This window comes from Pseudophryne corroboree, chromosome 7, assembly GCF_028390025.1.
Source record: "Pseudophryne corroboree isolate aPseCor3 chromosome 7, aPseCor3.hap2, whole genome shotgun sequence".
Lineage (NCBI taxonomy): Eukaryota > Metazoa > Chordata > Amphibia > Anura > Myobatrachidae > Pseudophryne > Pseudophryne corroboree.
Window position 1 is genome coordinate 314,249,121 of NC_086450.1, and position 16,630 is coordinate 314,265,750.

The window sequence follows — 16,630 nt, forward strand, 5'->3', positions numbered from 1 at the left end:
CATCCGCGGGTGGTGACGCAGCCTTGGGGGGAGGAGAGCATGAAACACAGGAGCATCATGGCCATTTTCAGGGCAACCTGATGACGTTGCCTGTGTTTCTTGCAATAGGAAACATGACACCGGACCGCCTGCATATGCAGCCATGATGCGATTGCAACTGAATTGAGATTTTATCATGGGGCAGCGCCACACATGCTAGGCAGCCTTGCCCTGTGCTGGGCGGCCCCAGCATGTGATTTCAATGGTTGCAGATTTTGCTATTATAGTAAAATCTGGGACCAACTCTGTATAACCCCCATGGTCCAGTTAAGTAGAAGGAATATTACATTTATTGTGAATAGAACATCACAATGCCAGCTCAACACTGAGCCGACCACTGTGATATTCTGTTCACTATAATGTAAAATTCCTTTTACTCAACTGCACTATTGGCCTTATTTAGTAGTAGACGCTACTGAGATGCGATCGCATTCTCCCTGTTTTAGGCCCAGTGCACACACACACTGTGCGTGCCCAGGCAGGGAGATGCGATCGCATCTCAGTAATGCAAAACTATCTGCCTATTGACAGGCAGAAGTGGTAGGGGGTGGCAACGCGGCGTCGTGGGAGCGGGTCGAAACCATTTTTGGGGTGGCCGTGTGACGTCAAACCGGTTAAGACCGACCGAATGTGATTGCATCGCATTAGTGGGAAAGCTGAATAAGGCCCATTGTCTGGTGATCATCGGACAAAGGGCCTAATTCAGACTGGATCGCTGCAGCGGCACCGATCGCAGTCTGAATCCCTATGTGGAGTGCCCCTGTGCAGCAGTGCACGTGGAGTGCGCTCATGCAGCAGTGCACGTGGAGTGCGCCCATGCAGCACTGCACGTGCGCACCCCGGGAGGCCAGTGAAATGCTAAAAGCAACTCAGGGCTGCGATCGCCTCTGTGTTATTGAAAGGCAGAGGCAGTTGCGGGGTGGGACGGGGCGTGCCAATGGCATTAGAATGCCATTGGAGGGGCGCGGTCCGGACAACGAGGCGTGTCCAGACCGGAAAACGGAGGAGTGTTCCGCTGGGAGCTACTCAGCGGGTGCAAAATCATCGCTGCTGTGCGATGCTTTTGCACCTTTGCGGGGTGGTACGGCCAGACATGCGGGGCAGACTAGCCCTGTGCTGGGTGTCACCCCGCATGTCTGAGAAACTGATTGTACATGTGCTAAATTTAGCACATCTACGATCAGATCTGAATTACCCCAATGTTACCCTGCACTATGGAAAACATTTTCTGTTTTGGGTGGAGGGCGGTATGTGCCCTCTCACCCCCCATAATGACACCGGCAACTTTGTGGGCACGCATATTTGAAAGAGGGGAGTCTGCTCTTGCAAATAATGTAGTCCACTTGTAGCTATTGTCTGGTGATCACCAGATAATATTACCCTGCGCTGCAGAAAATAGACGTTTTCTGTATATGGGTGGGAGGCCACTACCAGCCCTCTTACCCCCATAATGACATTGACAGTTTTTTGGCAGTTAAATATGATATAGGGGAGTCTCACCATTCAAAACTTGTTGCCCCCTTATCAACTATTGTCTGGTGATCAACAGACAATATCACCCAACACTACAGAAACATAGTTTTCCATAGATGGGGTAGGTCACATGCATTTTGGTACCCTGTCTTGAAATAGTGGTGTCTACTCTTTCAAATGATGTGCCCCCTTAGTAGTTATTGTATGTGATCACCAGACAATAAACAAAACAGTACACATAAAATAACATCTTCCACAGATGGGAGGGATCTAATGCCCATTTCTTACCCATCTTGTTTTAAATAAAAAAGTGGTTCCTCATTTAATGACGTTAGTTGACTAATTTTTTAAATGGTAGGCCTTGTTGGGGCTCTAAAAAAAAATTCTGGGGATCTGTACAGTAGGTCACTGTTAGCGTAACCAGGACATATAATTGACGGGTGTGGTTCATAGGGACGACCTTAGGTCGACAGTGTCTAGGTCGACCACTATTGGTCGACAGTGACTAAGTCAACACATATAATATGTCGACACAAGCATTAGGTTGACATGAGCAAGGTCGACATGACAAAAGGTCGACATGAGGGTTTTTTTGGCGTTGTTTTCTTTGTAGAGTGACCAGGAACCCCAATTTGTGCATCATGTCCACTCGCATGGCTCGCTTCACTCGCCATGCTTCGCTCACCATGCTTCGGGCAAGGTGCCTCGCTCTGCTACCGCTGCGCTCGGCACAGATTATTGTTCCCAATCATAGTCCACGTGGATCATAAAGTATGAAAAAGTTTTTTAAAAAAGTAAAAAATTGTGAAAAAAATCATGTTGACTTTTTGTCATATCCACCTAGTACATGTCGACCTACTGAGCATGTCGGCCTAATGCATATTGACCAATAGTAGCCAAACTAATGACTGTCAACCCAAGTGTGGTCGACCTAAAGACCAGATACCATAATTGACTTGTGCTTAATAATCACAATCTGAAAATAAACCAAATAAATTACCAAACAAATCTTAGAAAATGTATTGGGATACTATAATAATCACACATGTAAGTAAATTTGTACTGTATTATAGAAAATGACAGCCAAAATCCCTTTGGTTGCTAAGGAGAAGTTACCGCTGACTTATTTCCTCTTCTATACCTTTCAGCCTGACTTTCAGCTTTTTCTCCAGGCGCTACAAGCTCTGTCTTTACTTCATCAGAAAGTAGTCCAAGACCTTCAAAATTGTGCTTTAAGGAAATAATATGAGAAATACAATGGGGGAATTCAATTACTGGTAGTAAATTACCGTGGCTAATTAATTCCCGGGAGGATAGCCGACACTATCAGGAATTTAGTTTCATCTGCGAGAGGCAGGAGAAATAAAATCCCAGATAACTGACGTTATTTTGCGATAAACACATGGATCCAGGAAAAGTTCCTGAATCCCTGTGTTTTTGACAAAAAATGGGCACGATATAAACGGATAATTGGAAAATAACGGAAAAAAATCACAGTAAATCAGGTATTTATTACAATTTTTTTACTGCAACAACTGGATCTTGGGTAAATTTCCCCCAAAATATTAAAACACAATCCGGTATATTGCCATCTGCTCTTAATAATAATAAAATAGCGTTATACCTGCGTTAAACCGAAGGAAAACAGAAGGAAAACATCAACACACCAACACTACCACAAAAGGACTGCCTTAATGCCTCAAAAGTATGTAATTCATCTTATGCATATCATCTGTTTTTTAAAAAAAAACTATGAAAAGGCATCCCCAATCTGCTCACTACAGCTCTCTCTTATGCAAACTTATGTATGTTTCTTTATGTAATGATTTCTTGTAAATGTCATTGCATGTGTGGGGAAGTTGCTCAGTGAAACAGTTTATTATTGCATACTGACTGGTGATTACCTCCTTTGAACATTTACCCATTGTGGTCAGGTGTACTATGTATTTATATTTAGTAAGGTATAGTCATGGTGTAAGGACAGAGTATGATTACTGATTAGTAAAAGAAAACAAATACTGAGCAACATCCCCAAACAGGTAATTTCAACTTTAAACTTGTCATTTATTTTGTACGCTCTGGACATGGCTACTACTAACAAATGCACAGAAAAAATTCTTAAAGCTATGTCTGCAAATGCTAGGAGCTTAGGAGACAAAATTCCAGAGCTAATTGCGATAATGACAAGGGATAACCTGGATTTTGTGGCAATTACAGAGTCTTGGTGCAATGAGAATCATGACTGGGACTTAGCTATACCAGGATACAATTTATTTAGGAAAGATAGAATAGGAAGAATAGGAGGAGGGGTAGCAATGTATGTGAAAAAAAAGCATAAATGCTACTTTAATACAAAATATTGAAGCAAAAACTGAGGCCCTTTGGGTCACCATAGAAACTGGGAAGAAGGACATTATTCGCATTGGGGTGATCTATAGACCACCAGGCCAGGGGCAGGATTTGGACAGGAACCTATTGTTGGACATCTCTAAAATGGCTTTTAAGGGAGAAGTCATAATCATGGGAGACTTTAATTTACCTGATGTAAATTGGGAGGGGTCTTTTGCAAGTTCAGCTACAAGTGGCAAATTTCTACATTCCTTACAGGGAGCATCTTTCAAGCAATTGGTGAGGGAGCCCACTCGCAAAGACTCAATATTAGATCTAATTCTTACAAATGGTGATAGGATATCTGATATATATGTGGGTAAGCACCTGGGATCCAGTGATCATCAAGCAGTATGGTTTCGTATAAAGACAGGATCCAACTCCTCTCACACAAAAACAAAGGTGTTGGATTTTAGAAATGCAGACTTTGCAAAAATGGGGAGATGTTTAAGTGATTCATTGGCAGACTGGAGGAACTTGGAAGGAGTGCAGGAGAGGTGGAAAAAAATTAAAAGTGCATTACTAAGTGCAACAGACCTTTGTATCAAAATGGTTAGGAAAAGCACCAGGAAAAGGAAGCCAGTGTGGTTCACAAAAGTAGTATCAACTAGTGTGAAAGCAAAAAAAGATGGCTTTTAGGAAATACAAACAGACTCAAAATAATAACGACAAAGAGGTGTATCTGGACAGACGGAAGGATGCTAAGAAAGTGATCAGACATGCAAAGGCAGAAGCTGAGGAGAAAATGGCCCAGTCAGTAGATAAAGGGGGCAAAACTATTTTTAAGTATATAAGTGAAAGGAGAAAATCAAATGGAGGAATAATAAGACTTAAGACAGAGAGTGGGCATTTGGTGGAGGGAGACAAGGCAATAGCAGATCACCTAAATAATTATTTTTGCTCAGTATTTACTACAGAAGAAGGGATGGGGCCACAGTTAAATTGCAAGGACATTCATAAAAATAAGGTAGATGAAAGTACATTTACAGAGGAGAAGGTCCTAACAGAACTTTCAAAACTAAAAGTGGATAAATCAATGGGACCAGATGGGATACACCCAAGGATACTCAAAGAGCTAAAAGATGTGCTGGTTACACCTTTAACAGAATTATTTAACCAGTCACTAAATACAGGTGCTATTCCAGAGGACTGGAAAAGAGCAAATGTAGTTCCACTGCACAAAAGTGGAAGCAAGGAAGAAGCAAGTAACTACAGACCAGTAAGCCTTACATCAGTAGTAGGGAAAGTAATGGAAAAACTATTAAAAGAAAGAGTAGTGGAATATCTTAAATCAAACAACTTACAGGATCCAAAACAGCATGGATTTACTGGTGGGAGATCATGCCAAACAAATCTTATTGACTTTTTTGACTCTGTGATGAAAATAATAGATCAAGGGGGAGCTGTAGATGTAGCATATCTAGACTTTAGTAAGGCATTTGACACTGTCCCACATCGCAGACTGCTAAATAAACTTGAAAGCCTGGGGGTGGATTATAAATCAGTTAAATGGATAAGAACCTGGTTGCAGGATAGGAAACAGACAGTCGTAGTTAATGGAGTGCAATCTATGGAGGGAAATGTTACCAGTGGAGTACCCCAGGGATCTGTACTTGGTCCAGTTCTCTTTAATATCTTTGTTGGTGACATTGCAGATGGTATTGAAGGGAAGATATGCCTTTTTGCAGATGATACAAAGATATGCAACAGGGTAGACACACCGGGAGGGGTCAAACAAATTATTAATGACCTAGGTAGGCTTGAGAAATGGTCAAGAACGTGGCAACTACAGTTTAATGCTAAAAAATGCAAAATCATGCACTTGGGTCTCAAAAACCCAAAGGCTAAGTATAGTATCAAGGGTACTATAATGGAAACGACTGAGGAGGAAAGAGATTTAGGAGTCACTATTTCAAGTGACTTGAAAGCAGGAAAGCAATGCAACAAAGCAATGAGAAAGGCAAGTCAGATGCTTGGTTGCATAGGGAGAGGAATCAGTAGCAGGAAAAAAGAAGTGATAATGCCACTGTATAGGTTATTGGTACGGCCCCATCTGGAATACTGTGTCCAGTTCTGGAGACCCTATCTCCAGAAGGATATAAATACATTAGAGAGTGTACAAAGAAGGGCAACTAAAATGGTGCATGGCCTACATCACAAAACTTACCCGGAAAGGCTAAAAGATCTTAACATGTATAGTTTGGAGGAGAGAAGGGAAAGGGGAGACATGATAGAAACTTTCAAATATATAAAGGGTCTTAACAAAGTTCAGGAGGGAAACATTCTTCAAAGGAAAAGAAGTATTAGAACTCGAGGGCATACATTGAGACTGGAGGGGGGGAGGTTCAGGGGAAATTTAAGGAAAAATTACTTCACAGAAAGGGTAGTGGATAAGTGGAATAGCCTCCCATCAGAGGTGGTAGAGGCTAAGACTGTAGGGCAATTTAAACATGCTTGGGACAGGCATATGAATATCCTTACAAAGAATCAAGGTTAAAAAAGGGTTGAGATTGCCTAAAGGATAAAATAAAAAAGGGGCAGACTAGATGGGCCAAGTGGTTCTTATCTGCCGTCAAATTCTATGTTTCTATGTTTCTATGTAAAGACATACTGGTAATAAATATTTTGCATCACATATTGATTAAAAAATAGGGTGCTACCAGTCCTGAATTGGTGGAGATTGAAAATATTTTCCTGTTCCCCTCTTCTCAGTCTTCCTAGATACTTTATTGCTAAATATAATGGTGGCTAAATGGTCATCACAGAATCTTAACTTTAGCACTGAAAGTGTAAATGATAATGCTGACCATACACTAGGTCGATATCGTGTATGAATACATGATATCAACCTATAATTTGACCCATTGCATGCACATCGTGCATGTTAATGTGTTCGAATATGATGCCATGCGCAGCCCCGCGGGTCGCACGTCGCATCAGCTGATCATATGTGCTACACATATGATCAGCCGATCCCGGCCCCCAGCAATTGCGGAGGTACAATAGATTATACGGTGCAAAGGCACGCCACAATCTATTGCATGCCTGTGGCTGGCGGTGGGGATCATTAGTACGACTCGCATCTAATGCGAGTCATACTAATGTATGGCCAGCATAAGAATATACCCTTATTTCAGCTGCTGCATTTACATGTTTTTTATTTGAAACACCATAAAGATTTTTTTGCTTGTTTATTGAAAGTCATCCATTTTTTTCAATTATGTGTTCATTTCCACAACTGGCAGATTGAGCAGATGGACATTCATTTCTCTAAACTGCAAATGCAAGTGTCATTTGCATTGATATCATCCCTTTAAGCAATGAGTGATAAGAGGAAAATGTAAAAGAACAAACGATTAAGACTTCATTTTAACAAAAAATATTCCTGTTTAGATACTGTAAGAGGGTCTGTGTTCTAAACTGAGCAAATTAGCTTTTTATTTTAAAGATGCATTTAGTAATTGATAATAATAATAATAATAATAAGAAGAAGAAGAAGAATAATTTTATTTATATATGTGCTCTTTCTCCAATAGTACTCAAGGCACGTAACAGATAGAATGAACATAATATTGTACAGAAACAAAGAAATACAGAAAAGCTTTTCATAAAATACTGTGCACATGGAGGTGTCACTGACCTAGATTGAGGGTGTTGTGAACTCAGGGATTCTTCCGATGGTTGGGAAGAGGAACCACAACTGGGCCGGAACAGGGGTGACCTGATATAGGATTTCCTCATACAGGACTCTGACAGTAAGGTTTGGTGAAATATTGAAGAGCTTTATTGCAGGAAAAGAACAACTTAAAGTCATATAGCATAAAGGGAACTTATGAGGGAATGTCCAGGCCCATTGAAGGGTTTGTGAGCAATGTTAAGGATACTGGTGACTGAAGAACTTGTAAACGGTGGTTAAAGACACAGATGACTTAAAGAACTTGAGAGCGGAGATTAAGATGCTGGTGATTTGAAGAACTTAAGTGCAGTGGTTTAGGACGCTGATGATTTGTAGAACTTGAGAACGGTGACTGAGACGCTGATGATTTGAAGAGCTTAAGTGCAGTGGTTTAAGACGCTGATGATTTGTAGAACTTGAGAATGGTGACTGAGACGCTGATGATTTGAAGAACTTAAGTGCAGTGGTTTAAGACGCTGATGATTTGTAGAACTTGAGAACGGTGAGTGAGATGCTGATGATTTGAAGAACTTAAGTGCAGTGGTTTAAGACGCTGATAATTCGTAGAACTTGAGAACGGTGACTGAGACGCTGATGATTTGCAGAACTTGAGAACGGTGATTAGGACTGCAGCCCACGCTGATTCCTAGGAGCACTGGTGACTTGACTGCAGAGAGACACACCAGCCGCTGGGAACGCTGGAACCTGTGCAGCGAACTGGCACCTGGAAATCCCGGAGACACTGGAGTACAGCTTCAGAGATTCTCGCCGGGAACAAGAGTGCTGGCATCCACTTCAGGGGAAAGACGATACTCAGGCCCCGAGGCTCTGTCCGGCGTCTGACTTTGAATCTCCCGCCACCGCTGGATTGGTAGAACAGTCTGATGACGTCACCTGCCCCCCGCCCACGTGATGCCGGGTGTCATGGCGGCGCCCTTGCCCTGGAGAACCGGCGGGAGCCGCGCCAGCCAGACGCCGGAGCCCGTCGTCCACCGAAGGCGGAGGCCGCAACACAGACAAGCAGGCACGCAGGGGTAAGCGCAGCGAATGCCGCCTCTGGCGTGTGACAGTACCCCCTCCTCCACGAGTGGCCCCTGGACACTTTCCAGGTTTTGTTGGATGTCTGGAATGGAAGATCCGCACCAGTCGGGGAGCCGTAACTTCAGTAGCCTTGACCCAGCTCCTTTCCTCTGGGCCAAAACCTTTCCATTCCACCAAATACTGTAGATTCTTGTGAAGATAGCGAGAGTCAAGAATAGCTTTGATTTCAAAGTCCGTACCATCTTCAGCCTCTGCAGAGGTTGGCCTTGGGGACTTGGAATGAAACCGGTTCAAAACAAGAGGGCGAAGAAGAGAGACATGAAAGGAATTTGGTATCCGGAGATGGGAAGGCAATCCCAATTTGCAAACAACCCGATTCAGGACTTGTAACACGGGGTAAGGACCAATGAACCTCGGAGCGAACTTCATAGTGGGCACCTTTTAACGGAGATTGCGGGTAGAGAGCCATACTCTGTCACCAACCTTGTATTGAGGAGCTGCCCGTCGCTTCCTATCCGCAAAGAACTTATAGCGGCAGGAGACTCTCTTGAGGTTAGCATGAACTCGACTCCAGATTTGACTGAAGTGCCGGAGAGTAGAGGCTGCAGCAGAAACTTCTTCTGGAGGACAAATGGGTAATTCTGGAACTTGGGGATGAAATCCATAATTAATAAAAAATGGAGACTCACCAGTCGAAGAGTGGTATAGATGATTATGGGCAAACTCGGCCCAAGGCAACAGCTCCAACCAATTATCTTGCGAGGGGGAGAGATAAACACGGAGAAAAGTCTCTAAATCTTGATTGACGCGTTCAGTTTGCCCATTGGTTTGTGGATGGTAAGCGGATGAAAACTTGAGTTTTATTTGTAAGGCCGTACAGAGGACTCTCCAGAATCTTGCAGTAAACTGTACCCCCCGGTCAGAGACTATTTCCAGAGGTAATCCGTGCAGGCGGAAGTGTTCCCGGATAAATAACAAAGCCAACTTAGAAGCTGATGGTAACCCAGTCAATGGAACAAAATGTGCCATCTTAGAGAAACAGTCAATAATTACCCAGACGGTGTTATGACCCTTGGAGAGGGGCAGTTCAGTAACAAAGTCCATGGAGATATGGGTCCAAGGCCTCTTAGGAATGGACAATGGGTGCAGCAACCCCGCAGGAGGCAGACGAAGAATTTTGTGCTGAGCACATTGAGGACACGAGTTGGCATAATCTTGAACATCCTTCTTCATAGTGTCCCACCAGTAAGATCTTCGTAGAAATTCCCACATCTTTTGAACTCCAGGATGACCGGAAAACTTGGAAATGTGAGCCCACTGCAACAATCTTGGTCGAAATTTAGCGGGCACAGACATCCTTCCAGGAGGAGGGCCCAACGCTGTGGGAGCCGCTGAAATAGAAACTGGACTGAGAATCAAAGCCTTTTCAACGGAATTCTCCTCATCTAAAGCCGTTAAGGAACGGGATAGGGCATCAGCCTTGGTGTTAAAACTTCCAGCCCGGTACTTAATGACAAACGAAAATCGGGCAAAGAAGAGCGCCCATCTAGCTTGATGGGGATTCAAGCACTGGGCCGTCTTGAGATACAGCAAATTCTTGTTATCAGTGAAAATCGTAATTAGGTGTTTAGCACCTTCCAAAAGATATCTCCATTCTTCCAAGGCAGATTTTATTGCCAAAAGTTCTTTGTCTCCAATGGTGTAATTTCGTTCAGCAGGAGAGAACTTGCGAGAATGGAAACCACATGGATGTAACTTCCCATCTGGAGCGTACTGCGAAAGCACGGCACCAATGCCTACCGTAGAAGCATCAACTTCCAAAAAGAATGGTTTTAAAAAGTCTGGTTGCTGAAGTACCGGAGCGGTCATAAAGGCTGCCTTCAACTGAGCGAACGCTGCTACAGCTTCAGAGGACCAATGGCTTGGGTCAGCCCCCTTCTTGGTTAGGGCAGTAATAGGCGCCACAATGGTAGAGAAACCCCTTATGAATTTCCGGTAGTAATTTGCAAACCCTAGAAATCGTTGCACCGCTTTCAGGGAAAGAGGCTGAGTCCAGTCCCGAATGGCAGAGAGTTTCTCCGGATCCATACGAAGCTCTGTGCCCGAAATGATGTAACCAAGAAATGGAATAGACGGGACCTCAAAGGTACACTTGGAAATCTTGCCGTATAGATGGTTCTCTCGCAATCGAAGAAGTACCTCTTTAACCTGTACTCTGTGCTCAGTGAGATTCTTAGAAAATATCAGAATGTCATCCAAATATACCACTACATTTAGGTATAACATATCCCGAAAGATTTCATTAATGAATCCCTGGAAGACGGCGGGGGCGTTGCTGAGGCCGAACGGCATTACCATATACTCATAATGCCCGTCCCTAGTATTGAAGGCCGTCTTCCATTCGTCCCCCTGTCGGATACGTATCAAATTATAAGCTCCCCTTAAATCGAGCTTGGTGAAAACTCGGGCTCCGCGAACTCTATCAAAAAGCTCCGTGATGAGCGGCAAAGGATACTTATTCTTAATGGTGACATCATTTAGACCACGATAGTCGATACATGGCCTCAGGCCTCCGTCCTTTTTCTTCACAAAAAAGAAACCTGCTCCCGCCGGGGAAGTAGAGGGGCGGATGAATCCCTTCTGCTGATTAGACTTGATATATTCCGACATAGCTTGAGTCTCGGGTACTGATAAAGGATAAGTGCGACCCCGAGGTGGCATTTTCCACGGAATGAGCTCAATAGGACAGTCCCAGGGTCTATGCGGTGGTAACTGATCGGCCGCCTGTTCCGAGAACACATCTGAAAACTCCCGATGAGCCTCTGGAATAAGCCCTTCATCCGACTTGGAAGATACACGGAGCGGGTAGACAGGAGTGAGACAATTTGAATGGCAAAATGGACTCCAAGAAATTATCTGTGTCGACCTCCAGTCGACGTGAGGGTTGTGAAGTTTGAGCCAAGGAAGACCAAGAATGAGATCGTGAGGCATCTCCCGAATCACAAGGAACTCCAGATGTTCTTGATGCAAAGCTCCCACTTGCAGCTTGATTGCCATTGTACGACTTGAAATCAGACCATTAGAAATTTAGGTACCATTAATAGCAGTCAACGTATTAGGTCGTTCGACCGACCGCAACTGTAAACCCAGATTCTGGGCACAGGAAAGGGAAATAAAATTCCCCGCAGCCCCTGAGTCCAACAGTGCCTTAACGGTTTTGACTACTGACTCAGAAAACAGAGACACGGAGAGTAAACAGTCCACTGCTGGAGAAGATTGAGAAGAAACCCCTAGCTCGACTTCTCCAGAACAAGCTAGGACTGCCCGTTTCCCGGGCGAGACTTGCAAAACTTGAGAAAATGATCCGCAGCTCCACAGTAGAGGCAGAGTCTACCCTCACGACGACGCTGACGTTCTTCTGGGGACAGCCGAGACCGATTAATCTGCATGGGTTCGTCTGGACTCGGAATAACTGTTTGCTTAGACGGAAGAGATCGGAGTCTTGACCGATCTGACCGACTACGTTCACCACCTCGTTCCTGCATACGAAGATCCACCTTTACACAGAGTGTAAACAGTCCACTGCCGGAGAAGATTGAGAAGAAACCCCTAGCTCGACTTCTCCAGAACAAGCTAGGACTGCCCGTTTCCCGGGCGAGACTTGCAAAACTTGAGAAAATGATCCGCAGCTCCACAGTAGAGGCAGAGTCTACCCTCACGACGACGCTGACGTTCTTCTGGGGACAGCCGAGACCGATTAATCTGCATGGGTTCGTCTGGACTCGGAATAACTGTTTGCTTAGATGGAAGAGATCGGAGTCTTGACCGATCTGACCGACTACGTTCACCACCTCGTTCCTGCATGCGAAGATCCACCTTTACACAGAGTGAGATCAACTGTTCCAAGGAATCTGGCAGATCACTAGTGATCAACTCGTCCTTTAAACGATCAGAGAGCCCATTCCAAAAAGCAGCCCGAAGGGCATCATTATTCCAGCACAGTTCTGAAGCTATGGTTTGAAAATGAATCACATACTGTCCCACTGAACGCGAGCCTTGTCGAACACGGAGCAAGTCAGCAGAGGCAGTGGTCGTCCTGCCGGGCTCATCAAAGATCCTTCGGAATGACGTGATGAAGTTGGTATAACTAGCAACCAATGGATCTGTTCGCTCCCATAATGGTGACACCCACTCCAACGCTGAACCCTCAAGCAAAGAGATAATGTATGCCACTTTAGACCGATCAGTAGGAAAGTTATGTGAAAGGAGTTCGAAATGTACCTCACACTGATTGAGGAAACCACGGCAATTCTTTGGATTCCCGTTATAACGAGGAGGAGTAGGAAGCTGAAGGCGTGACCTGGTTCCAGACAAGGATGGAACATTGCTAGAGACAACCACTGGAGCGGATACTGGAACTGGAGCTGAAACCACTGAAGCCAGAGAAGTCTGGATTTGATCCAGCCGGCCAGATAATTCCTGGAGATTATGCATCACCTGATTCTGTGCTGCTTCCTGACTCTGTACTCGGGAAACTAGGTCCTGCATGGTGCTTGCCTCTGGGTTCCGATTCCCCGGGTCCATGTGGCCTGAGTATACTGTCACTGACCTAGATTGAGGGTGTTGGGAACTCGGGGATTCTTCCGATGGTTGGGAAGAGGAACCACAACTGGGCCGGAACAGGGGTGACCTGATATAGGATTTCCTCATACAGGACTCTGACAGTAAGGTTTGGTGAAATATTGAAGACCGCAGCCCACGTTGATTCCTAGGAGCACTGGTGACTGGACCGCAGAGAGACACACCAGCCGCTGGGAACGCTGGAACCTGTGCAGCGAACTGGCACCTGGAAATGCCGGAGACACTGGAGTACAGCTTCAGAGATTCTCGCCGGGAACAAGAGCGCTGGCATCCACTTCAGGGGAAAGACGATACTCAGGCCCCGAGGCTCTGTCCAGCGTCTGACTTTGAATCTCCTGCCACCGCTGGATTGGCGGAACAGTCTGATGACGTCACCTGTCCCCCGCCCACGTGATGCCGGGTGTCATGGCGGTGCCCTTGCCCTGGAGAACCGCCGGGAGCCGCGCCAGCCAGACGCCGGAGTCCGTGGCCCACCGAAGGCCGCAACACAGACCAGCAGGCACGCAGGGGCGAGGCGAACGCCGCCTCTGGCGTGTGACAGGAGGTACTAAAGGGACAATTAAAGAAATGATTGTGTGTGCTTTTGATGGATTCTAGCGTGGGGGCCTCTAAAATTGAGTGGGGAAGCAAGTTCCATAGAGTCCGAGCCACGTGGCTAAAAGCCCGACCACCAGAAGAATTATGGGAGATTCTAGGTACTATGTGGCTGGAACAGGTCTGGTTGGTTAACAGCCTGGCAGCTGCGTTTTGTACCAGCTGTAAGTGGTGCAATTCTATTGCTGGGAGACCAATGTAGAGGGCATTGCAGTAGTCTAATCGATATTATACAAATGCATGTATGACTTTTGGCAGATCTTCAGAGGGAATTAACTGCTTGATTCTGACTATATTCCTCAGATGAAAGAATGAGGATTTTATTGTGGCTGTCAAGCCACCATCCAGGACAACGCCAATTGTCCACACATGTAGAATCTTAAATCATTCCAACATATATAACATTCAAGTGATGACCGCAAACATTTTAGTAATTACATTCTTTCATAGGACATGTGCTTAATTAGGAAGAGACAAACAGAAAAGCACAGACTATTACTCCTTTTCCCTGCCACTAAAAACCTGGGTTATTGCTGTGATAACCTGAGAGCAGCTCAGTGGAAAAAGGTTTACCTGAGTCCAGTGACCCGGTAATCCAACCCAGCTAGCTTGCAGGGTTGGTCCCGAAAAGGACATGCAGGAGCAGAGAGCGGGCTTCTGCCCCATAAACTGTTATACACTTGTCCTAAGTAGAACCCACTGCAGTTGCAAGATGGGGTGTGGGAGAGAGACAAATAGTAAGACATCACTATGAAGAGACTTACAGTACCACATTGCTGGTCAGTTGCATGCATTCTAGGCATGCACAACCCAGTATTGCAGGCGTAATGCACATGAAGCCTAATCTGATGCCTCCGGGTGAAGATTCAATGGAATTAATATGAATATACAGGTTAAGTATCCCTTATCCAAAATTATAAATCCCACATTTTTGGGTCCCCTACTGAGATAATGACATATATATATTATACATTATGTGTATATATATATATATATATATATATATATATATATATTAATATTATATAGATAGATAATATAATATACATATATATGTGTCATTATCTCAGTAGGGGTACCGAAAATGTGTGATTTTGAATTTTGGATAAGGGATACTCAACCTGTATATATTTTACTCTATTATATAGAAATAAAAAATGCTTTATTTTACTAGTATTTTCTTCCTATATCACTCCTCACTATCACTGACACATTGCAATGCCCCCAAATAACTCCAGAATACCTATGTAACACTAGTACACAACCCCATAACAGTAATACACCCACCACCCCACACAATATTACTACACAACCCACTTCCCCAGACAATATTAATCTACACCTCAACTCCTCAGATAACCACCCACCACTCCACAGATGTTGTACTCACTTCTGTTGCATGAGGTTTTGTAGTCTCCTCATATTCCGTCTCAGCCCAGGGAGCTGCTGGTCATGCAGGGGAGGACAACATGATGGTAGCACCGTACCTGAGTGCATCATGTCTGATATTGTTTGGCTCCTGGGAGAGTGCAGAGAGTGAGCACTGAAATAGAGACACAGCTTTAGGTAACTGTAAATTGTCTTCAGACCATCTTTCATTAAGTAAAAAATTCTCTGCTCCTGGACTTCCCTCATAATCTATGATTGCCGTCATCTTTGTTGCACTAGTTAATTTATAAGAAAGGTGTTTTAACACAGGTGATGGCAATCATACTGTTAGGCGCCGTGGTCCGCGATGTACTCGCGGCCCGGCGCCTAGCAACTAGGGACGCCGAGCGTGCTAGCCGCCGGGTCCCTAGCAACGCTGGGAAGCCGTGCGCGCTGAGCCGCCGGCTCCCTAGCAACGCTGGGACGCCGGGCGCGCTGAGCCGCCTGGACCCTAGCAACGGGGACGCCACGGGCGGACCGCGCTCCCCGTTGCAGGGTCAATCAAGTTAACCACATATACTTGTCTTCTGGTCGTGCAGCAAGGCAGCTGCACGGCATTTATGCTAATCAGGCTCTGAACATCTGATTGGAGGACTCCCTGCTAAATGCCTTCTCAGTGCTTCACACAGACGCCGGTAATAGCTTCCTGCATGCTGCTTAGGTTTGCTGAACGTCTGTTCCAGTCCTGCTGTGTCCGGTCATTCCTGTCCTCAGAGTTCCTGAATCTTGGAGTTGTCATCTCATCCCAAGGAGTCTTCTGGTCCTCAATTGCCCGCAATAGTCGCCAGAGGATCTCGTGTGGTTTTCGTGAGTTGCGGCTCTGCCGCGTGCTGCGGCCTAGCCCGCCTCATTTTGTATTCTGTTTCGGAGCATTTGCGGAGGTTTCCGCTTCCACAAGTCCTCTCCGGAACTCGGCGGTGCCGGGTAGGAGAGTGGACAAGTGGGTATTTTGGATGTCCATTTCCCTGGCGGTTTTCTGCACATATTCTAGTTTTAGGTTAGTCTGTAGCCCCTGGCTTTGTTGTTTAGTTAGAGGGCCCTTTGTTATCACCCTGTCTCGGATTTCTCTTTGTCTCCCATTAAGACCTGAGGGGGCATCGGAGTTGGGCAGACGTAATCCGCCCTTCAAACGCGGCTGCCATGGGCTCAAGCAACCATAGTCTCGCAAGAGATTTCTGACAGCACGGGCGAGACAACGGAGTTAGGGCGCCAGGGGCTATTCCCGTTCCCTTTCCCAGCATTACGTTCCAGTGCTCAGGTCCTTGCTATAAGATCTCCCCAGACCAGAGTGCTGGAATCATAACATTATTACCGGCCATACCAAAACTTAAAATTAAACGGGGTTTAATT

The 16,630-nt window shown here is 45.2% G+C and overlaps 1 long non-coding RNA gene across 1 annotated transcript; it reads right to left on the minus strand.

The window, feature by feature from the left end:
- Positions 1 to 2,508: 2,508 nt before the first annotated feature.
- LOC134943633 (uncharacterized) lies at positions 2,509 to 15,390 on the minus strand. Its single transcript, XR_010181646.1, has 2 exons — positions 15,243 to 15,390; positions 2,509 to 2,742 (listed from the first exon to the last, which is right to left on the minus strand). It is a non-coding gene; the product is annotated as an uncharacterized LOC134943633 (long non-coding RNA).
- Positions 15,391 to 16,630: the final 1,240 nt, after the last annotated feature.